We start from the raw sequence: 22,912 nt of genomic DNA on the forward strand, positions 1-22,912 counted from the left end.
CCTCTGTCCCTGATGCTGCAAGTCCCTGCCCTCCCATGCCTGCTGCACATGCAGCCTGCTGATAAGTCGTTACTGTGATGGCATCCCAACCAATTTGTATATTACCCTATTATTAGTATGGATATGTTATATATATGCCACAAGGTAACCACAAAGCTAAAACACACAACAGATACACAAATGATGCAGAAAAGGAAATCAAAGCATACTGCTATTGATAATTGTAAATTTACAAGGAAAGCAGCAAGAGAGAAAAACAAAACAAGACAAAATAAGACAACTACAAAAATAGACCCACCAAAAAACAAAAACAAACCCAAGAAAATAGCATTAGTAAGCCCTTATCTATCAATAAATACTCTAAATTTAATGAATTAAATTCTCCATTCAAAAGAGTTGCTGGATAGATAAAATAAAAACAGGGACCAAACTATGTATGCCTTCAAGAGATTCACTTAAGCATTAAGAAAAGAAACAAAGGTTCTAAGTGAAGAAAGAGAAAAAATAATATCCCATGCAAGTGGAACCAAAAGAAATCAGGGTAATTCTACCTATATCAAAAAAAAGAAACGTTAAGCCAAAAATGGTAAAAGAGACAAAGAAGGTATCATATAATGATGAAGGGGTCAATTAGTGAAGAGGATATAATAATCATAAATAATATATTTACCCAACATTGAAGCTGCTAAAATTATTAAAAATCACTGATAGATCTGAAGGGAGAAATACTAGTAGATAAGCAACCATGCATTAATAGTAACATAAGTTAATAGCCTACTTTTAACAGTGGATAGATTATCCAGACATAAAACTAATAACAAAATTTTGAACTTTAATATATATTGGTTTTAGAGTGAACAGGGAGCATTATTCAGGAAAGATCATATATTAAAATGAGGGTAATAAAATTTAAGAAGACTGATATTATATCAGGTATCATTTCTGACAACAATGATATGAAACTATAAATCAATAGCAGATAGAAAAGTTAAAAAAAATCACAAATATGTGGTAATTAAACAACAATTTTCTGAATAAACAAAATGGGTCAAAAATAAAATAAAAAAGCAAATATAATTTACAATAGCTAAGATTTGGAAAAAGTCTAAGTGCCCATCAGCAGATGAGTGGATTAAAAAACTGTGGTACATCTACGCAATGAAATACTACCCTGCTACAAAAAAGAAAGAACTTTTACCATTTGCAACAGTACAGATGTATTTTGATAGGAGCGTTTAGTCCATTTACATTTAATGTTAGTGATAGGTACTTGTTTGTAGCCATATCTATTCTTTATTCCTGTGTTCCTTCCTCCCTTTCAATTTCTTCTTTTTACAGCATTCCGTTTAGCATTTCTTGCATTGCTTGCTTGGTAGTGATAACCTCCCTTAGCCTTTCTTTGTGAGGCTCTTGATTTCCCTTTGAATTTTGATTGATAGCCTTGCTGGATAGAGTATTCTTGGACTCAGTGGTTGGCTTTGCATCACTTTGCATACTTCATTCCAACACCATTGCCTTCTTTGTCAAATACTAATTGAGCATATGGCTTGTGTTGATTTCTGGGTTCTCTGTTCTGTTCCATTGGTCTATATGTATGTTCTTGTTCCAGTGACAGGCAGTTTTGAGAACAGTGGCTTTGTAGTATAGCTTGATATCCGATATTGTGATCCCTGCAACTTTGTTCCTCTTTCTCAAGATTGCTGAAGGTATTCAGGGTCTTTTTTTATTCCAGATGAATTTTTAGAGAATTTGTTCTAGGTCATTGAAGTATGTTGCTGGAATTTTAATGGGGATTGCATTGAATGTATAGATTGCTTTGGGTAGTATAGACATTTTAATGATGTTGATTCTACCAATCCATGAATATGGTATATTCTTCCATTTGTTTATGTCTTCCTCTATCTCTTTTTTCAGTGTCCTGTAATTTTCTGAGTAGAGGTCTTTTACCTCCTCGGTTAAATTTATTCCTAGGTATCTTATGTTTTTGTTGTTGTTGTTGCAATGGAAATTTGGGATTATATTTTAGTTTCTCTTTCTGTGAGTTCATTATTGGTGTATAGAAAAGCCATAGACTTCTGAAAATTAATTTTGTATCCCACTACATTGCTGAATTCATTTATTAAGTCTAGTAGTTTTTTGATGGAGTCTTTGGAGTTTTTTATGTACAATATGCCATCTGCAAATGAGTTTTACTTCTTCTTTTTCAATTTGGATGGCATTTATTTCTTCTTCTTGTCTGATCACAATGGCTAGTACCTCCACTACTATGCCGAACAGGAGTGGGGAGAGTGGGCATCCCTGTATTGTTTCTGTTCTTAGGTTAAATGGTTTTAATTTTTGCCCATTGAAGATGATGTTGGCTCTAAGTTTGTCATATATGGCTTTTATTATGTTGAGGTATGATCCCTCTAGTCCCACCTTGATGACAGTTTTTAGCAATAAAGGGTGTTGTATTTTGTCAAATGTTTTTTTCTGCATCAATGGATATGATTATATGGTTTTTATCTCTCAATTTGTTTATGTGCTGTATCATGTTTATTAATTTGTGGGTATTGTGCCATCCTTGCATCACTGGAACAAATCCCACTTGGTCATGGTGTATGATCTTTCTAATGTAATGCTGGATTCAATTTGCTAGAATTTTGTTGAGAATTTTGGCATTGATGCTCATGGGGGATATTGGCCTGTAATTTTTTTTTCCTAATATCTTTATCTGGTTTTGGGATTAGGATAATGCTGGCTTCATAGAAAGAGCTTAAAAATGTTCCTACCTATTGAATTTGTTGGAATAGTATGAGGAGGGTAGGTTTTAGTTCATCTTTGAATGTTTGATAAAACTCCCCTATGAACCCATCCAGTCCACGGCTTTTGTTTGTTGGAAGTTTTTTTGTTTGTTTGTTTGTTTTCATGTGTATGTCTATGTCATTTATTTTATCTATGATCTTTATTATTTCCTTCCTTCTGCTCACTCTAGGACAGTGGTTCTCAACCTTGGCTGCACATTAGACTCATCTGGGAATCTTTTTAAAATTCTGGGCCCCATCCTCTGGAAATTCTGTTTCTTTGTTACTAATGTTGTGGCCTCACCCCATAACAAAGATACAGAATTTCCGGAGGATGAGGCCCAGAAATCAGGATTTTAAAAAGATTCCCAGGTGAGTCTAATGTGCAGCCAAGGTTGAAAACCACTGCTCTAGGATTTTCTTGTTGCTATTTTTCTAATTTTTCAAGTTGTAGAGTTAGATGGTTTATCACCAGTTTTTCCTGTGTTTTTTGTTTGTTTGGTTGGTTTTTTTTTTGAGGTAGGCCTGTAATGCTATGAACTCTTCCCTTTCAGGACTGCTATCTCTGTGTCCCATAGATTTTGGATTGTTGTGTTTTCATTGTCATTTGTTTACAGGATTTTTTTTAAATTTCTTCTTTGATCTCTTTGGTAACCCAATCATTGTTTAATAACATGCTATTCAGCTCCAAGTGTTTCCATATTAGTGATTGTTTTTATTGTAATTTATTTATAATATTATGCCATTGTCATCTGAGAAGATGCTTGATATGATTTCAATCTTCTTGTATTTGGAGAGACTTTGTCTCAATATGAGGTCTATCTTTGAAAATGTCCCATGTGCACTTGAGAATAATGTAGATTCAGTTACTTAGGTGTGGATTGTTCTGAAGATGTCAATTAAGTCATTCTGATCTAGTGTATCATTTAGCATTGCTGTTTCTTTGCTGATTTTTGTGTAGAGAATTAATCCATTGTTGTTAATGGGGTATTAAAGTCTCCTACTATGATTGTATTGATGTCAATCTCTCTCCTGATATCTTCCAGAAGTTTTTTTTTGTTTTTGTATTTGGGTGCTCCTGCATTGGGTGCATTTATGTTTACCAGAGTTATATCCTCTTGTTGTACTGATTCCTTTAGTATTATGAAGTGGCCTTCCCTATCTCTTGTTATGGTTTTCACTTTGAGGTCTATTTTGTCAGATATAAGTATTGCTACCCAAGCTTTTTTTTTCATTTCCATTTGCCTGAAAGATATTTTTTCATCCCTTCACTTTCAGTCTGTGTGAGTCCCTTGTTCTGAGGTGTGTCTCTTATAGAAAGCATATATATGGGTCATGTTTTCTTATCCATTCAGTCACTCGATGTCTTTTGATTGAAGCATTTAGTCCATTTACGTTCCTAATGTTATTAATGATAGGTATTTGTTTGTAGCCATTTCTATTCTTTATGCCTGTGTTCCTTCCTCCCTTTCTATTTCTTCTTTTACAGCATTTCCTTTAACGTTTCTTGTATTGATGGCTTGGTAGTGACAAACTCCCTTAGTTTTGTTTGTTTTGTTTTGTTTTTGTCTCTGAAGCTCCTGATTTTCCCTTCAATTTTGAATGATAGTCTTGCTGGATAGAGTATTCTTGGATTCATTCATTGGATTTTCGTGGTTTTTATTTTGTATACTTCATTCCATTCCCATTTGGTCTGATGTGTTCTGTTGTGAATTCATTTGATAATCTGATGGGGGATCCTTTGTAGGTAACTCTGTCTCTCTCTTGTAGCCTTTCAGATTGTCTCTTTATCATTAACATTTGTTGTTGTAATTATGATGTGTCTTGGTGTGGGTCTTTTGAGGTTCATCCTGCTTGGGACTCTCTGTACTTGTGTGCCTTTGTCTTCCCTATCAGGGAAGATTTCTATCATTATTTCTTCAAATAGGTTCTCTAATCCTTGCTGCTCTTCTTGTCCTTCTGGCACCCCTATTAAGTGTATGTTACTTTATTTCATGTTGTCCCAAAGCTCCCTTAGGCTCTCCTCCTGCTTTGTAATTTTTTTCTCCAGTTGCTTTTCATATTGGGCTTGTTTCTCTACATTATCTTCTAACTCACTAATTTGGTCCTCTGATTCTTCTAGTCTACTGTTGAAACCTTCCATAGCATTTTTTTATTGTAGCTATATCACTTTTCATTTCTTCCTGATTCTTGCATAGGTTGTTGATTTTCTCATCAATCTGGTTTATAAACTGTATGACCATTACTCTGAATATGTTGTCCGACATAATACATGCCTCTGTTTCATTTAGTTCCTTTCTTGTTTGTTTTTTTTTTCCTCCTTTGGGGATTGTTTCATTTCTTCCATTCTAGCTATCACCAGAAGGTGATAGCACCAAATTGCGGGGGGCTGAGCCATGTGTGGTGACACTATAGCACCACCTGAGTATCACTGAAGAGCTCAGAGATATGTGGCTGCGGTGGGTCAACTGGAACTGCACATGCTGATAATCAGAGTCCTCTCGTGACTGCACCCAGAATCAGAGTCACGGGTTCTCAGTGTGGCTTTGAGCTCACGCTGAGAATCAGGGTCCCTGTGGGTGCACGCCAAGAATTGGAGTCACTGGCGCTTGGTGTGGTTTCGTGCTCACACCTACAATCAGGTCCCCACATGCACATGCTGAGAAATAGAGTCCCCATGCACATGCACTGAAAATCAGAGTCCCCAAGAATGCACTAGGAATCAGAGTCCCCATTTGTGCAGCTCGAGAATGGAGAATTGAAGTCTTTGGCGCTCACTACGGCCTCGTGCAAGCAACTAGAATCAGGGTTTCCATGTGCGCAAGTTGAGAATCAAAGTCACTGGCACTCAGTATGGCCTTATGCTAGCACTGAGAATCACTCTGCGTGTGCATGCTGATAATAAGAGTCCCTGGCCTACTAGGGGGTGCAGGTTGCACATCTGCTCTGTGTTGGCAGGAGGCCTGCTAGAATGCCACAGGTCACGCAGGCCCTATGCTGCTGTGTCAGGGAGTGGGATGTGCTTTGTGATTCACAGAAATCTGCGGCCTGAATATCTGGAGTCTCAGTGTCCATGGGTCTGCAACTGTGGTAGCAGGCCTTTTCCAGAGTAGCCGTAGGGTCCAATTTTGCATCTGAGGCCAGTCTGGGTGGTGGTGAGGCTGGGATCCTAGTCACAGCAGTTCTGCCTTTCAAGATGGTGTGGTTTCCATGCAAGTTCCAGCCACTCAGGAGTGCTTGCAGCAGCAGTGGGTTTCACAGTCTAAGACCACCCAAAGCACCAGCCCCTGGAATTTCTGCAGGATCTAACTGCCCCTAGCTCATACACACAAACAGCATACACGTCCACACACTCCCGTTTCTCTTCCTCACTCTCTCTTCTTCACTGCCATCTTCCTCCCTCTCTGATTCTGGTCAAGGGCATGTACCTGGGATACAGTCTCCTCCCTGGCCTGGGCCCTGGTTGAGGCTCATTCAGGAGGCAACCAATGGATGTGCTTCTATTACATTGATATTTCTCTCTCTAAGCTGTTTTTTTAAAAGAAAAACCGAATTCACAAACCTTAAGCTGGACTATTAGAAAAAAAGAGAGAGGACACAAATTTAAGAAATAAATCATAAATGAAAAATAATACATTACAACTGGTACTACAGAAATTCCAAGGATTATAAGAGATTGCTGTGAACAATTAAATGCAAAAAAATTGAATAACTTAGAAAAAATGGATACATTCCAAACATACAGCCTACCACCACTGAAGTACCCAACTATTTATCAGGAAGAAATAGCAAATCTGAACACATCAGTAATGAGTAAGGATATTTTACCCTTAATTATAAAAAAAGACAAACTTCAAACACTGAAAAACCAAGGACCAAATGATTTTACTGTTAAATTTTTCCAAACCTTTAAAGAAAAATCAATGCCAATTTTTCTCAAACTCATTTAAAATAATTACAGAAGATCAAATGCTCTTAAGCTTTTACAAAGGTAGTATGATGTTGATACCAAATTCAAACAAGGACACTACAAGAAAACTAGAGACCAATAAACTCAATGAATATAGTTTCAAAAACACTTAACAAAATATTAGCAAAACAAATTAAACAATACATCAAAAGTAGTGTATGCCATGACCACGTGGGCTTTATTTCTGGTATGCAAGTATGGATCAACAGATGGGAATCAATAAATTAGACACACCACATTAATCAAATAAAAGTTAAAAATCATATGATGTTTTCAATATACACAGAAAAAAAAGCATTTGACAAAATACAATATCCTTTCATTATAAAAATCTGGAAGAAATTGGATATAGAATAACACACCTCAACATAGTAAAGACCACATATTATAAACCCACAATTAACATTATACTCAATAATGAAAAGTAAAAACCTTTGCACTGCGATTAAAAGCAAGACAAGGGTGCTCGCTCTTACCACTCTTATTTAGTATATTACACTGGAAGTCCTAACTAGAACAATTAGGCAGACAAGGAAATAAAGACATCCAAATTAGAAAGGATGAAATAAAATTGTCACTATTTGCAGGGGAGGTGATAAAGACTCCATCAGAGACCTGTTGGAGCTATTTGTTGTAGGAGTCTGAACAGACTAAGAAAATGCAAGTGCTCATGCAAAAACAAGACATACACGACGAATCATTTCTCGTTCCCTGGGTAGGTCATGAACTCTCTTTAGTTGGTCACAACTAATGCATTCACACAGTAGAATGGAATACATGAGTTAATATCAGATAGTATTATTACATATTGTTTAATGCTGCTCCTTTCTTCGTGTGTGTGTGTGTGTGTGTGTGTGTGTGTGTGTGTGTGTGTGTGTAACTGGTCATGATCCATTATGTATTTCTTACTGTGGATTGTGGTCACAGAAGGTTGAAAGCCACTATCCGAGAACAGTTTACATTGCAGAAAGATTCAGTGGGCTAAGAATTCATGAAGAATTATGTATCCAAAATGAATCTTTTACCTTGCCTTTACTGTGAGATATTTGGAAAATCTTTAAGAATGTTCCATCGTGTCATGAATGTCATGAGTTTTAAAATGATTTATTTAACTTCATTTGCTTGCTCATACAATTTATAGTGGGTCTGCTGGAACTGTTCATAATTCAATATTTACTTTTAGAAAAAAGTTTCATTTACCATTAAAACAAAAATACTTTAGCTATTGAAAGCTTCAACTATTACTTAATCTGACTTAAAATAACACTGAGTCTCATAGTCCTTATTCTTTTATCTTAAGGGCAAAAATTAAAATAGAAATTTTAAAACAAGTATTCTAAAAATAACAATACACACATTACATGTTAACACAACCCATTTTAAAAGAATATTAGCTATATTTAGTGAGGGGATTGACTTTTTTTTTACATATTTACAAATCTCTTTATTTGTGGACTTAGTGAAGACAGCAGGATTCTCACATCTGCTTCTTCCTGAAAGCTATAGTAAATATTGTTTGTGTTGAAGTATGTGAAGAAAATCTGGTCTCACTCAGACATGTGGTTATTAAAGGGAGGACCATGCTAAGAATCCTGGCACCTCACTTTGACAAGAGTTGGGTTAGATATCTTTCTCATACCACCCTCCAACCTTCCATGGGACCAATTTCCTAATCTTATGAAAGCAATATTTGAGAAATCTTCCTTGTCTTCTGCATATTTATTAACAGTCCTTTCATTCAGACCCTTATAATCTCTCATGTGGAGTCTCAAAATACCTTCCCATCTGGTCTCTATATTTAACCAGACTCGTGCATTTTAATTCCTGACCCTGTCACTATGCAGTTCAAATTATTCAATTGTTATTTCTTACTTGTAGGATCAAGTCTAAACTTATCTTTAGCATAGCATATCAGACCCTCCATGGTTGAGCCTCTATCTACCTCTCCAATAATTTGTGTTGTAGTCATACAGAATGTGAATAAAAAGCCACAATATACTTTTTATTCTTTTATACCTTTGTGTGTGTTTCTTCCATCCATAATAGTCTTTCTTTCCCTTATCCACTTAGTGAAATCTTACTCATTCCTTAAGATTTAACTCAGGTATCATTACCTAGCACCACTGACCTTCCCATTTTTATGGTATCTCTAGCTGAATAGGAATAGGGAAGACATGTATTATCACTTCACAATATACTTATCAAAATAGACATGCTCAATTAATGTCTGATGTTCTTACTATAGCATAGAAATCCCTGCTTTTATTATTCTCTCTTACTGTAAGCATTAAATGTTTGTGACGCTTCATTCACACACTTATCTAAGGGAAATTTAGAAGGAGGAGGAGAAAATTACTGTAATATAATATTTTATAATTGTGTTTTTTTTTTCAGCTGAATGCTTTTATTTATTTTTAATTTAAAATATTTTCTCTTTTTTTAACAGGAGAAAATCAAAGTTTAATGCATGCACATGGAGAATTAACATAGACATGATAAGTTCATGAAAATTCCGAAGGCAGTGAGGCAACATCCTATATAATAAAAGCCCAATATGCTAAGTGTCCAGTCATCTGTTCAGCCGTTCAACCAATCAAAGTGTATTATGCTAATGGTATTCTAAGGCCTCTCAACTGCTCACTATGATATGCAGTGACCACCAGGGGGCAGACACTCTGACCAATAGGTTAGCTTGCTGCTGGGGTCTGGCTGATTGGGACTGATTGAGAGGGGCCAGACACACCCTGGGGTCTTCACACTGTCCCTCCCGAGCTGGTCAACCTCCCGCATCTCTCCCTGGCCCTGATCGTGCATCAGTGGGATCCCTCAGCCTGGCCTGCACCTTGCTATTCTGTGCATGGTGCAACTCCCAGTGTGGCAGCCTTGTCTACTTACTAACTATAAGCAGCTAAGAGTTCTGCCTTTCATCTATCCAAGTTTAGTTTGTTCTACTTCACCATCAAAAGAATCTTTAGAGAGAAGACAAAATGGCGGTGGTATAGAAGGACGTGTCCGGTGCCTTGTCCTGGAGCAGATAGGGTGAGCAGCTGAAACCAGTAACATCCAGCCCGAATTGGCAGAGGAAATTCAGCTGGGAGAGAGTTTGCAGCCGGGAAAGGCAGAGGACTCCTGGAGAAAGGTAAAGTCAAGGCTCTGGGAAGGATATTCGGCCAGACCACGGAGCCCTGAGGATCAGAGAGAATCAATACAGTGCAGGCTTGGGCCACATCCCTTGGGACGGGCACAGTGGAAAAAAAGGTACGCAGAACTGCTGGTTGGCAGGGAATTCTAGATCTGGGTCCACAATCAGGAAAGGCTGAGGAGTGCCGGCAGAAGAGCATGCAGACGCACAGCCTTTCCCCCCTTGCAGGGAATTCTAGATCTGTGTCCACAGTCAGTAAAGGCTAAAGAGTGCTGGCAGTTGAGTGCGCAGAGGTGCAGCCTCTCCAGCCTCTGTGGCTTGTGCCCTTCTTCATAAAGCCTAGTTCATAGGACCTGTAGGATACAGACACTTACCCATGACTGGAGTGTGGAAGAAGGTGTGGAATTGTGGAATCTGGGGAGAGAGGAGGATTCAGTAGTGGCAGCAAGTGTGGTGCTGAGTCATGCCTGAGCCTGGGACTTGGGCAGCCATTTTACCCTGAAGGGATAGCCCCTTCCCTCTAGTATCCAGGCAACTAATAGAGCCACACCGAGATTCTACACTGATTGGTAAAAGGATTAAAAAAACTAAAACAACAAAAACCTAAATAGTCCTGAGAGCACAAAGGGGCTGGACTAGAGACTTTCAGTCACAGCAATCGGATCCTGAGAAACACTGCAGTACAGAAGACTGGGATCTTAAGTCAGGCAAAGGAACACTTCACTTTTTCATTTTTATTTTATTTCTTTTTTATTACTTTGTTATCTCTTTTTTTCTTCTTTTTTTCTTTGTTTTCCTGTTTGTGTGTGTTGCTTTATTTTCTATTTCTTATCACATTATTTTTCCATCACTCTATTTTATTTTATTTTTATTTGCTGTTTTTATACCATTTTTGAAATAAATTTTTTGTAAATATATTATCATTATTTTTTTCTCATTCTCTTTCCTCTTATCCACCCATCCCCTTTCTACTTCCACTATACTGAACTAAGATCCTCCCCATATTCATCCAAATCTTAACCTTATCTTCTATATATAAGTTCAGCATCTACAGATTCTGTCCCCACCCTCTTGGCTGGGGGTTTAGTGTTTGTATTTTTTTTTTAATTTTTATTTTTTCTTTTTTTAAAATTTTATTGTTATTATTATTTTTTGTTTGTTTTGTTTGTTTATGTATTGGTTCTGTGGTGTTTTCCCCATATATATATATTCTCCTTTTCTTCCTTCTTTTATCTTTTTCACTCTCTTTGATATCATTTATGCTCTCTTTTCTTGCCTCTAATTCTCTTTTCTCAGGTGGTCACTTATAGTAAGGTTATTGTTGTCATGAGTACATTCGTGCTTTGGACCCTTTGTGTTGTGTCTTGTCGAGGTGAATTATATCCTGTCTGGCCAGGTGCTAGAGAGTGATCCTCATAACCAGACACCTGGAGAGGAAACTCCATCCACAAATGGGTCAATAACACCCTAGACACAACTACAGAGGCAGGAAGAAGGTGGCAGTGAGGGAGAGAGCGTGAGTCAGTGAGGGACCAAAACAGGAGTGTGTGGTCATGTGGGATGTGTGTGTGTGTATGTGAGTGAGGCACAGATAGATCCCGCAGGACCTTTGGGGTCAAGCTACATGGGCTCGCCTAACTAGGCAGCCTCTGCTACCGTGTATGCAGTTCCAGGAGGCCGGCTCATCCCCAGAAGCCTAGCATTTATAAGGGGAGAGCTGCTGTAACTGGGATCCAGGCCTCAACCCCACCCAGGGTGCCCTCAGATAACACCTGGGACTCTACAGACACCCCTGGCAGGGACCTGCTACTTCGGCTGTGGTCCCACAGTCAACGAGTCTCCAGCCACTCTGGGAACAGGCTCCTGTGAGTTCTGAAGAGTGCTCCCCTCTGACTGGCCCAATGCCTTAGCCCGGGGCACTGCAACCATGCAAGCAGCAGACACGTGAGTAGCCTACTCCTGTGCAAGGATCAGCAGCCCCAAGAGCATCCTGCCCCAGGCCTAAGAGCAGAAACCTCACGTGGCCTGCCCCTGTCCAAGGAGCAGCAGCTGTCAACTGTGTGAGCGGACTGCTCCCTCATCCGAGGAGCAGCAATCAGGTGAGCAGCCTGCCCTGGCTGAGGAGCAGCAGCCACACAAGCAGCCTGCCTACGATTGAGGAGCAGAAGCCCCAAGCAGTCCACCTTCATCCAAGGAGCAGCAGCTGCACAGCCCACACCCTCCTTCTGCCTGAGGAACAGAAGGTGTGCGAGAAACCTGCCCCCATCGAAGGAGCAGCAGCTGCATGAGCAGCCTGCCCCCATAAGAGGAGCAGCAGCAGTGTGAGCAGCCCATACCCATATGAGGAACAGCATCACCACAAGCAGCCCACTCCCATTCAAGGAGCAGTAGCCACCCGAGCAACCTCCCCCAGTCTGAGGAGCAACATCCACATGAGCAGACCACCCACATCTGAGGAGCAGCAGCCACACGAGCAGACAGCCTCCGTACGAGGAGCAACAGGAGCACATGCAGCTCAATCCAGCCCAAGGAGCTGTAGCCACCCAAGCAGCTTGCCCCTGTCCAAGGAGTAGGAGCCACACGAACAGATAGACCGACCACATCTGAGGAGCGGCAGCCCTGCCCAGCCCACACTGGTCCAAGATCAGCAGCCACACTCAGTCTGCACCAGTTCGACAAGCAACAGCTGGGTGAGCATCCTGACCCCATCTGAGAAGCAGCAGCCGCACGTGCAGCTCACTCCCACCTGAAGAGCAGCAGCCACACAAGCGGCCCATCTCCCATCTGAGGAGCAGCAGCTGAGTGAGCAGCCCACACCCATACGAGGAGCAGTAGCCCTGTAAGCAACCTACCCCTGTCCAAAGAGCGGCAGCTTCACGAGCAGCCCGCCCCATCTGAGGAACAGCAGCAGCATGCAGGCACTGATCCAAGGAGCAGCAGACACGATAGCAGTCCACGCCCATCCGAGCAGAAGCAACATGAACAGACCAGTACAGTCCAAGGAGCAGCAGCCACGCTCAGCCTGCCCCCACCTGAAGAGCAGCAGCCTTGTGATCAGCCCACCCCTGTTCAAGGAACAGCAGCTGGGCCAGCAGTCTCACATACCAGCCAGAGGAGGCACCACTGCTGCAAACAGCTCCCACTAGAGGAGCCGCTGCCAGCTGTGGAGCAGCCACTACTGCAACCACTTGAGGGGCAACTGCAGCCCAAGGAACCACTGCCACCCAAGGAGCAGCCTCTGCATAATTCAACAACTAGATCAGTGGGTGAGATAAAAATGGGCAGACAAAAAAAAAAAAAAAAACACCTAAGGAAACAAAAGGATGAATCACCAGAGAAGCGGCTATGTGAAACAGAGGCGTGCAATATGTCAGAAAAAGAATTCAGAATAAGGATCCTAGAGTGCATAAACCGGATGGAGGAAAAAATCAACAACTTATATAAGAATCAAGAAGAAATGAAGAGTGATATAGCTGCAATAAAAAACACCATGGAAAGTTTCAAAAGTAGACTAGGGAAAGTGGAGGACCAAATTAGCAAATTAGAAGACAGGGAAGCAAAATACATCCAAACTGAACTGCAATTGGAGAAAAAAATTAAAAGACAAGAGGAGAGCCTAAGGGAGCTTTGGGACAAAATGAAATGAAGCAACATACGAATAATAGGGATGCCAGAACAACAGGAAGAGGAACAAGGCTTAGAACACCTATTCGAAGAAATATTGTCTGAAAACTTCCCTGATGTGGGGAAGAAAAAAGTCACACAAGCACAGAGAGTCCCAAACAAGTTGAACCTGAAAAGACCCACACCAAGACACATCATAATTACAATGGCACATGTTCAGAACAAAGAGAGAATCTTAAAGGCTACAAGGAAGAGACAGAAAGTTATGTACAAGGGATCTCCCATTAGATTATCAAATGATTTCTCAACAGAAACACATCAGGCCAGAAAAAAATAGAAGAAAATTTACAAAGTGATGGAAAGCAAGGAAATGAATCCAAGAATGCTTTATCCAGCAAGGCTATCATTCAAAATTGAAGGGGAAATAAGGAGCGTCACAGACAAAAAAAGGCTAGGAGAGTTTATCACCACCAAGCCACCAATGCAAGAAATGCTAAAGGAAATGCTGTAAAAAGAAGAAATAAAATGGTAAGAAAGAACACAGGCACAAAAATATAAAAATGGCTACAAAAAGTACTTTTCAAAATGAATTTAAACATAAATGGACTAAGTGCTCCAATCAAAAGACATCGAGGGGCTGAATGGGTAAAAAAAACATGACCCACACATTTGCAGTCTACAAGAGACCCACCTCAGAATAAGGGACTCACACAGACTGAAAGTGAAGGGATGGAAAAAATATCTTTCAGACAAATGGAAATGAAAAAAAAAAAAGCTGGGGTAGCAATACTTATATCGGAAAAAATAGACCTCAAAGTGAAGGCCAGAACAAGAAATAAAGAAGGCCACTACTTAATACTAAAGGAATCAATACAACACGAGGATATAACCCTTATAAACATATATGCACCCAAAGCAAGAGCAACCAAATACATAAAAAAATCTCCTGAAAGATATTAAGGGAGAGATCGACAACAACACAATCATAGTAAGGGACTTTAATACACCACTGACATCACTGGATAAGTCCTCTAGACAAACAATCAGCACAGAAAGAGCAACCCTAAATGACTCACTAGATCAGATGGACTTAATTGACATCTTCAGAACATTTCACCCGAAAGCCGCAGAATATACGTTCTTCTCAACTGCATATGGGACATTTTCAAAACTAGACCACATATTGGGTCACAAGCACAGTTTCCCCAAATTCAAGAAGATTGAAATCATACCAAGCATCTTTTCAGACCACAATGGCAATATTCGAAATAAACTACAATTAAAAAAAAAAATCCAAAACACTCAGACACCTGGAAGCTGAATAGCCTGTTACCAAATATTGATTGGGGTATCAATGAGATCAAAGAAGAAATTAAAAACATCCTGGAAACTAATACAATGAAAACACAACAATCCAAAACCTATGGGACTCAATGAAAGCCGTCCTGAGAGGGAAGTTTATATCTCTAAAAACCTACCTCAAAAAGCAAGAAAAAATGGTACTAAACCATCTAACTCTACAAATCAAAGAATTAGAAGGAGAAGAACAAGAAAAGCCCAGAGTGAGAAGAAGGAAAGAGATAATAAAGATCAGAGCAGAAATAAATGACATAGAGACCAAAAAAACAATACAGAAAATCAATGAAACCAAGAGCTGGTTCTTTGAAAGGATAAACAAGATTGATACACCTCTACCAGGCTCACCAAGAAGCAAAGAAAGAGGACCCCCCAAAAAACAAAATCAGAAATGACAGAGGCGAAATAACAACAGACCCCACAGAAATACAAATGATTGTTAAAAAAATACTATGAACAACTCTATTCCAACAAACTAGACAACCTGGAGGAAATGGACATATTCCTAGCAAAATACAACCTTCAAAAACTAAATCAGGAAGAATCTAAAAATCTCAATAGGCCAATAAATATGGAAGAAATTGAAGCAGTCCTCAAAAAGCTCCCAGCAAACAAAAGCCCAGGGCCAGATGGCTTCACGGGTGAGTTTTGCCAAACATTCAAGGAAGAACTAAAATCTATCCTCCTCAGACTAATCCAAAAAATTCAAGAGGAAGGAGCACTTCTAAGCTTATTCTAAGAAGCCAGCATCACCCTCATACCAAAACCAGACAAAGACAACACAATGAAAGTAATTACAGGCCAATATCCCTCATGAACATAGATGGCAAAAATCTCAACAAAATCTTAGCAAATCAGATTCAGCGGTACATCAGAAAGATCATATGCCATGATCAAGTAGGATTTATCCCAAGGATGCAAGGCTGGTATAATATCCACAAATCCATAAACGTGATACATCACATAAATAAATTGAGAGAGAAAAACCACATAGTCATATCAATTGATGCAGAAAAAGCATTTGACAAAATCCAACACCCATTTTTCATAAAAACTTTTAGCAAGGTGGGTATAGAAGGATCATACCTCAACATAATAAAAGTCATATATGACAAACACACAGCCAACATCATACTCAATCTGAATATACTAAAACCATTTCCTTTAAAAGCAGGAACAAGACAGGGATGCCCATTCTCAACACTCCTGTGTACTGGAATTATTAGCCATTGCAATTAGACAAGAAGAAGAAATAAACTGCATCCAATTTGGAAAAGAAGTAAAACTGTCCTTATTCGCAGATGACATGATATTGTACACAAAAAAGCCATTAAGACTCCATAAAAAAACCTAACTAAAGAGGTAAAAGGCCTCTACTCAGAAAACTACAGGATGTTGAAAAAAGAGATAGAGGAAGACATAAACAGATGGAAGAATATACCATGTTCTTGGATTGGTAGAATCAACATCATTAAAATGTCCATACTACTCCAAACAATCTATAAATTCAATGCACTTCCCATTATAATACCAACAGCATATTTCACAGACCTAGAATGAACTCTCCAAAAATTCATCTGTAATTAAAAAAAGACCCAGAAAAGTTCAGCGATCCTGAGAAAGAAGAACAAAGTAGTTGGGATCTCAATACCTGATATCAAACTGTATTACAAAACCACTGTTCTCAAAACTGCCTGGTACTGCCACAAAAACAGACATATAGATCAATGGAATAGAATAGAGAGTCCAGAAATCGACCCGAACCAATATGCTCAATTAATATTTGACAAAGGAGACAAGAACATGCAATGTAGTCAAGACAGTCTCTGCAATAAACGGTGTTGGGAAAATTGGACAGATACATGCAAAAAAAAAACCCTGAAACTAGACCACCAACTTACACCATACACAAAAATAAACTCAAAGTGGATAAAGGACTTAAATGTAAGACGGGAAACCATAGAAATACTAGAGGAATCCCAAGGCAACAAAATCTCAGACATATGCCGAAGCAATTTCTTCACTGATACAGCTCCTAGAGTATTGGAAACTAAAGAGAAAATAAACAAATGTGACTACATCAAAATAAAAGGCTTCTGCCCAGTAAAAGAAACCATCAACAAAACAACAAGAAAGCCCAATGCACAGTAAAAGAAACCATCAACAAAACAACAAGAAAGCCCAATGTTATTACCGATAAGGGTTTAATCTCCAATAGTTATAGGGAACTCATACAACTTAACAAAAGGAAGATAAACAACCCAATAAAAAAATGGGCAAAGGACCTAAATAGACACTTTTCGAAAGAGGACATTCAGAAAGCCAAGAGACATATGAAAACATACTCAAAGTCACTAATCATCTGAGAGATGGAAATCAAAACAACAATGAGGTACCATCTCACACCTGTCAGAATGGCTATCATCAACAAATCAACAAACGACAAGTACTGGAGAGGATGCGGAGAAAAGGGCACACTGGTGCACTGCTGGTGGGAATGCAGACTGGTGCAGCCACTATGGAAGACAGTATGGAGTTTCCTCAAAAAGTTAAAAATGTAACTCCCATTTGACCCAGTCATCCCACTTCTAGGAATATATCCCAAGAAACCAGAAACACCAATCAGAAAGGATATATGCACCCATATGTTCATAGCAGCACAATTCACCAAAGCTAAGATCTGGAACAAGCCTAAGTGCCCATCCGCAGATGAATGGATTAGAAAACTGTGGTACATCTACACAATGGAATACTACGCTGTTGCAAAAAAGAAGGAATTCTTACCATTTGTAACAGTATGGATGGAACTGGAGAGCATTATGCTCAGTGAAATAAGCCAGTCAATGAAAGAAAAATACCACATGATCTCATTCATTTATGGATAATAAAGACCATTATAAGCTGATGAACAAAAATAGATACAGAGGCAGAGCAGCATCGAACAGACTGTCAAACTACAGTGGGAAGGCTGGGGAGGTTTGGGGGGCAGGAGGGAGGTCAGTGATCAACCGAAGGACTTGTATGCATGCATATAAGCATAACCAATGGACATAATACACTGGTGGATAGGGGAGGCCGGGGGAATGTCAAGGGGGGGGGGGAAGGAGACGTATTTAATACTCCTTGTAATACTTTAAGCAATAAAACAAAATTAAGAAAAAAAGAATGTTTAAATTTTATAAAAACGTAATGTAATCCCATCTCAGTTCTTCGAACAATCTTGTTGAAGGACTCCCAAACAGAACTGAGTAACATGTTCAGAGATTTAGTAAAAATAATATTATACTGCCTATAGTAAGTGGCGATGGGAAAAAAAAACAAACCCTCAAATAGGTATTTTAAGTGGAAAACCATATTATTTTTAGTACTCACTCAGACATTTTCAAAATCATCTAAATTTTAATCGTACTCATCATTTGATTAATCCAAAGACAAAATTTAGACATGGGGATCCAAGATGGCAGCTGATGGGATGTCAGCCTGCAAGATAGCATGAGTGAGAGAGCTAAAGAAGAGTGTTTGGATTTGCAGGGAGTGTCTGTATTTGTGAGTGAGAGACAGATGTATTCCACGGGGCTGTTGGGGACTAGCAGGTCAGCAGTAGTAAGCCTCTACTACTCCTGAAATCTCTCCCAGTGTGGCTGGTTCTGCCACAGAGACTGTTCCATCTTGAAGGGGAGAGTGGCTGTGATCAGAAGCCTAGCCTTACCTTCAACCAGGGAGACCTTGGATACCTCCTGGGACCCTACAACCACATCACCCAGAGACCAGATGTCTCAGCTGCAAACCCATGAACACCAAGACTCCAGCCTCCCCAACTGTGGACTCCTAAAAAGTTTGTCCAGGGGGAGAAAAAGCAGCACCAAATATGCGGACGGGCCCTGCACCTTCTCACAGAGCAGATAGAAGGAACAGCTGAATTGATCAATATCCACCTGGAATTGGCAAATTAAACACAGCTGGTGAGACAATCCATGGATGGAAAGGTCAGAGATCAACTAGAGAAAGATGAGATCTGGGATCCAGGCTGGAGGGAGAAACACACGCAGCAGGGATTAGAGTCTCAGAATTAGACTGCCCTCCACCAAACCCGTGACCCTTGGGGTCAATGTAGCCCTTGAATGTGGAAGGAGGTCCATAGGGCTTCTGGCAGAAGGGGACTCTAGATATAAGCCCACAGCCATGGGAAACTGTGCCCAGAAAGGGAGCCTGAAGTTCTACACTTGCTGTGCAGTGCCAGGGGAAAAAGATGAGAGTCAGTGCAGTTCCTTTGTCTTTTTTTATTTTATTTTTTTAAACCTCCTTGCTTTTGCTGGCTAAGTCCAGTACATAGGATCTTCCATTTAAAAACACTCACTTGCAGGGAAAAGTTGTTTTTGTGGAAACTGGGGATCAGAATAAGGAGAGACAAACAGGAAACCAGCTCTGGGTCAGTCCGTCCCTCCAACCCAGTATTAAGTGTGGAAGTGAAAGAGGGGGCATTTAGTACCATAAATTAATACAGAAACACTGCCACCCAGGGGTTGTGTCAGAAATTGACTCTTGTGTAAATATGGTTGAAGCCAGGCAGAGAAACAATATGAGCAGAGACATCTTGCCTGCTTGAAAACAAGGTTGTAGTTTATGACACAAAGGAGCAGTGGATCTCAGAGAACTTCAACACTGTGCTGACTACCTGACAGGAAATAGATGTGCTAGGCAGAATAGTAGAGGATGTGAATGATCTTCACTACTTCACGTTTTTTTTTATCTTTTACTTAATAAACTAATTTTTTCTCACTTGATTTTACTTTTTTATTAATATATTTTTATTTTTAATTATTATTATTATTATTATTATTATTATTATTATTTATTTTTTTGGCATTCACGGGGTTTATTTGCTTCTCTGGGAAAGTCAGGAACACAGGCCTGTCACACATCAAAAGCAGAGAGTGCAGCAACGGCACTTCAGTGTAGGCTCTCAGCTCGAGGACTTGGCAAGCTTGAGGAGGGAGGTGTTCCATGCCACTGTTGGGGGCCACCTCAGAGAGGGCCTATCCTCCCACCCCCAAGGGGCAGAGGTGAGACAGGCTGGGCTGGTTTCAGGTAGCCCTTGCATGGCTCCACGGAGGCAGTGGTGAATGGGCTGCCTCAGCCTGGGTACCAAAAGTGGGGGCCCAGGGGAAGGGCCCAAGATGGAGCCTGGTCATCCTATAGCTTACAAAGGAGAGGGTGCATAAGTGTGGGCATGAATGTGCCCCTGAGGATGAGTGTGGCTGCAACCCGGGAGAGCTGTGTGCACACCTGGGTGTCAGCTACCCAGAGGAAGAGAGTCCCTCACCCCTCACCCCTTCCAACGAGGTGGGGGGAGGCTCACACTGGGCTGGGTAGCCAATGGGGGTCTCCTGCTGCAACCAGGGGAAGCTCCCTACCCCAGGCTGTGGACCCCTCCACTGCCCAGAATGTGCCAAGCCTAGCAGAGCTGGCAGTAGGCCTGATCTCTGGGGTATGGTTAGGGAGATCCAGGACTCTGGCTCAAGTAGGCTGGAGAATGGGCTGGGGCAGCCCTCCAGTGTCCTCAAATTAGTACCAGGAGGAAGGAGAGCCCAGTGAGGGTGGGAGTTCAGGACAAGAAGTGGCTCACATGTCCCTGCCTTGTGCAGGGTGCAACTCGAAGACCCTCATCGGCTCCATCCAGAAAATAGCACAGGAGTCATAGACTCCCCCAAGTGGGGTGTGTGTCCTCTGGGATCCTCCTTCCTGGGCTCCATCGTGAACTGGCCACGCCCATGGAGAGCATCAAAGGAAGGGCACATTGGGTTGGGGTGCCAGAGGGGCCCCTGCTTTATTCTAAGAACATGAGCCTGGTCTCTGACTGAGGCTCCCCAATGAGGCACAGCCTCACCCCAACTGCCCAAGATCCCGACACCATTGCCTTTGCCAGGGACCCCACTTCCAGGGGCTGAGTGGGGACAGAAAAGGCGCTCAGGACCCCTGGCTCTCCAGTCCCTCTCTATGATGTCCCCTTGGAGACCTCACCGGAGGCAGCAGAAAGGCACAGGCAGGAGGCCTGGAGGGTAGCGGGCTTGCCTGGGGTGGCACAGAGGCCTGGGTCCCACCAGCCAGGAACTCTGTGGGCAAAAGCCCATCTGTGGAGCTGCCTTGACAGGTGGGGGATCTTTGTTTTGGGAGAAGTGGGTCTGTCCATGTCTGTCCTACCAGGCACACAGCTCAGTGGTTTAGGGTGTGTTAGGGTGGGAATGGGTACGGGACCCCTGTCCCTCTCTTTCCAGTGAAAGAAAACTCAGAAGGTAGATGTGACAGCATAGCATGTCCTGGGGTCCATGACTGTGGGTGGAGGGTGGGCAGGCCCCAGGTGGGCTGTGGGTCTCTGTGGTGTGGAAGGTGGGTCCTGCGGCTCACATGATGGAGCAGCATTTAAAACGCTGCTTTCTTCATGTCAAAGTCCTGGGTGTCGCTGGCAGGGGCCTCGGGCCCCACGTGGTTCTCCTCCCTGGAGCCTGAAGTGGTAGGGGGCTCAGCGGCACTGCCATTGGGTGGGGCGGCCTCCTTGGGCTCGGCCTCGTCCTCGATGACCACCAGCTCCGCTGTAATGGTGTCCTGCAGCCCCAGCACTTTCTGGCTTTCTGCCTCATCCTCCACATTCTGGTACCCCATGAAGATCATGGTGACGGGGGGCTCCTGGCCAGGCTGGATGCCTGGTGGGCCAGACGTGGCCTCGCCAGGCTGCGCCTGGACTCCCGTGATCTCCCGCCTGGAGGGTGTGGTGTTCCCGACGGCCTCCTCAGATGTCCCCCCCCCCGCCCCCCGGTCTCTGCTGCCCCAGCCACAGGCCCTGCCTCACTCAGCGTGACTTCATCTGCCTTGTGTCTGAGATCGTTCACCTCGGAAGAGCTCAGTGGCTGGATCCCGTTCACCACGGTGCCGTCCACGGCATGGACCACTGCCTTCATCATGGTGGAGCCTTCCATTGTTCTCACAGGGGTGTTGGAGACTGGCTTCGCTGATTTGGGTGTGCCCACTGGGGTCTGCTGAGAAGTCAGTACTATTTCTGCCTTCTGGGTCTCCTTGGCCGGTCTGGGGGCTGCCACATTCTCCTTGGCTGCAGCTGGGCGTGCGTCTGCGTTCTCCAGCACCTCCATCTCCTGCTCCAGCCTGGAGATGGATTCTTCCAGGTGCCAGGCCTTCTGCTCATCCTTCTGCATCTGTCTCCTCATGTCTTTGTCCCCCTGTGAGGCTGAGGACAGAGTCCCCCACAGCAGCCATCGTTCCAGCAATGCCTTGGACTTCAGATGCTGCAGCTGCCACTGATTGCCCTCCAGCTGCCTTGTTCTCAGTCTCTGCCTGCTTCTTCCGTTTCTCTGCAATGGCCTGCAGCCGCTCCTGCTGGAATGTGGTCTCCCCTGCCAGGACCTCCATTTCCCCGTGGAGGTCCAATTGGGTAGGCGATGCTGAGCTGGGCGAACTAGGTGGGCGCGCAAGGCGGGAGGAGGGCGGTGGGGTTAGGCCAAGCAACCTGGGCTGCGTGGCTCGGGGGCATAGGCACCAGCTCCAGCATCGCCCTGCGCGAGGCTGTTTATTGTCCAGGCTGCACTGGGCGCAGGGGTGGGCTGAGCGCGCGCGCTGTCACCCGCTGCCACCGTGTTTCTCTGTCCTATTATTATTATTACTACTACTATTATTTTACATTTTTTAAAAAAAGTTTTTATTTTATTTTATTTTATTTTATTTTATTCTGGGATTAGTGTTCTACAATCTATTTTTATTTTTTCTTTTAGCATTATTTTACTCTACCTCAATTTTTCCTTTATGCCAACACTCTTGCTCACTGTTCTCCTTTTTTGTCCTGGTTCTTTTACCCTGTTCCTGCTTTGGTTTTTCTCTTCTCTTTCTTTTACTCCCTGTTAAAAAATGATTTTACTCATATATCTAATGTCCTCTCCTCTACTCCAGTCCATGACACTGCTCTCTTCTCTTTCTTAAATACCCATTTTTTTTCTTTATTTCCTTTTTCTTTCTTTCTGTATTCTTGTT

The 22,912-nt window shown here is 41.9% G+C and overlaps 1 pseudogene across 1 annotated transcript; it reads right to left on the reverse strand.

The window, feature by feature from the left end:
* Nucleotides 1–21,276: 21,276 nt before the first annotated feature.
* On the reverse strand, nucleotides 21,277–22,333 carry LOC308536186 (paralemmin-1-like; annotated as a pseudogene). The gene has a single exon. The product of its transcript is annotated as a paralemmin-1-like (transcript).
* Nucleotides 22,334–22,912: the final 579 nt, after the last annotated feature.

Source organism: Myotis nattereri (assembly GCF_964212035.1).
Source record: "Myotis nattereri genome assembly, chromosome: X".
In the NCBI taxonomy this organism is placed as follows: domain Eukaryota; kingdom Metazoa; phylum Chordata; class Mammalia; order Chiroptera; family Vespertilionidae; genus Myotis; species Myotis nattereri.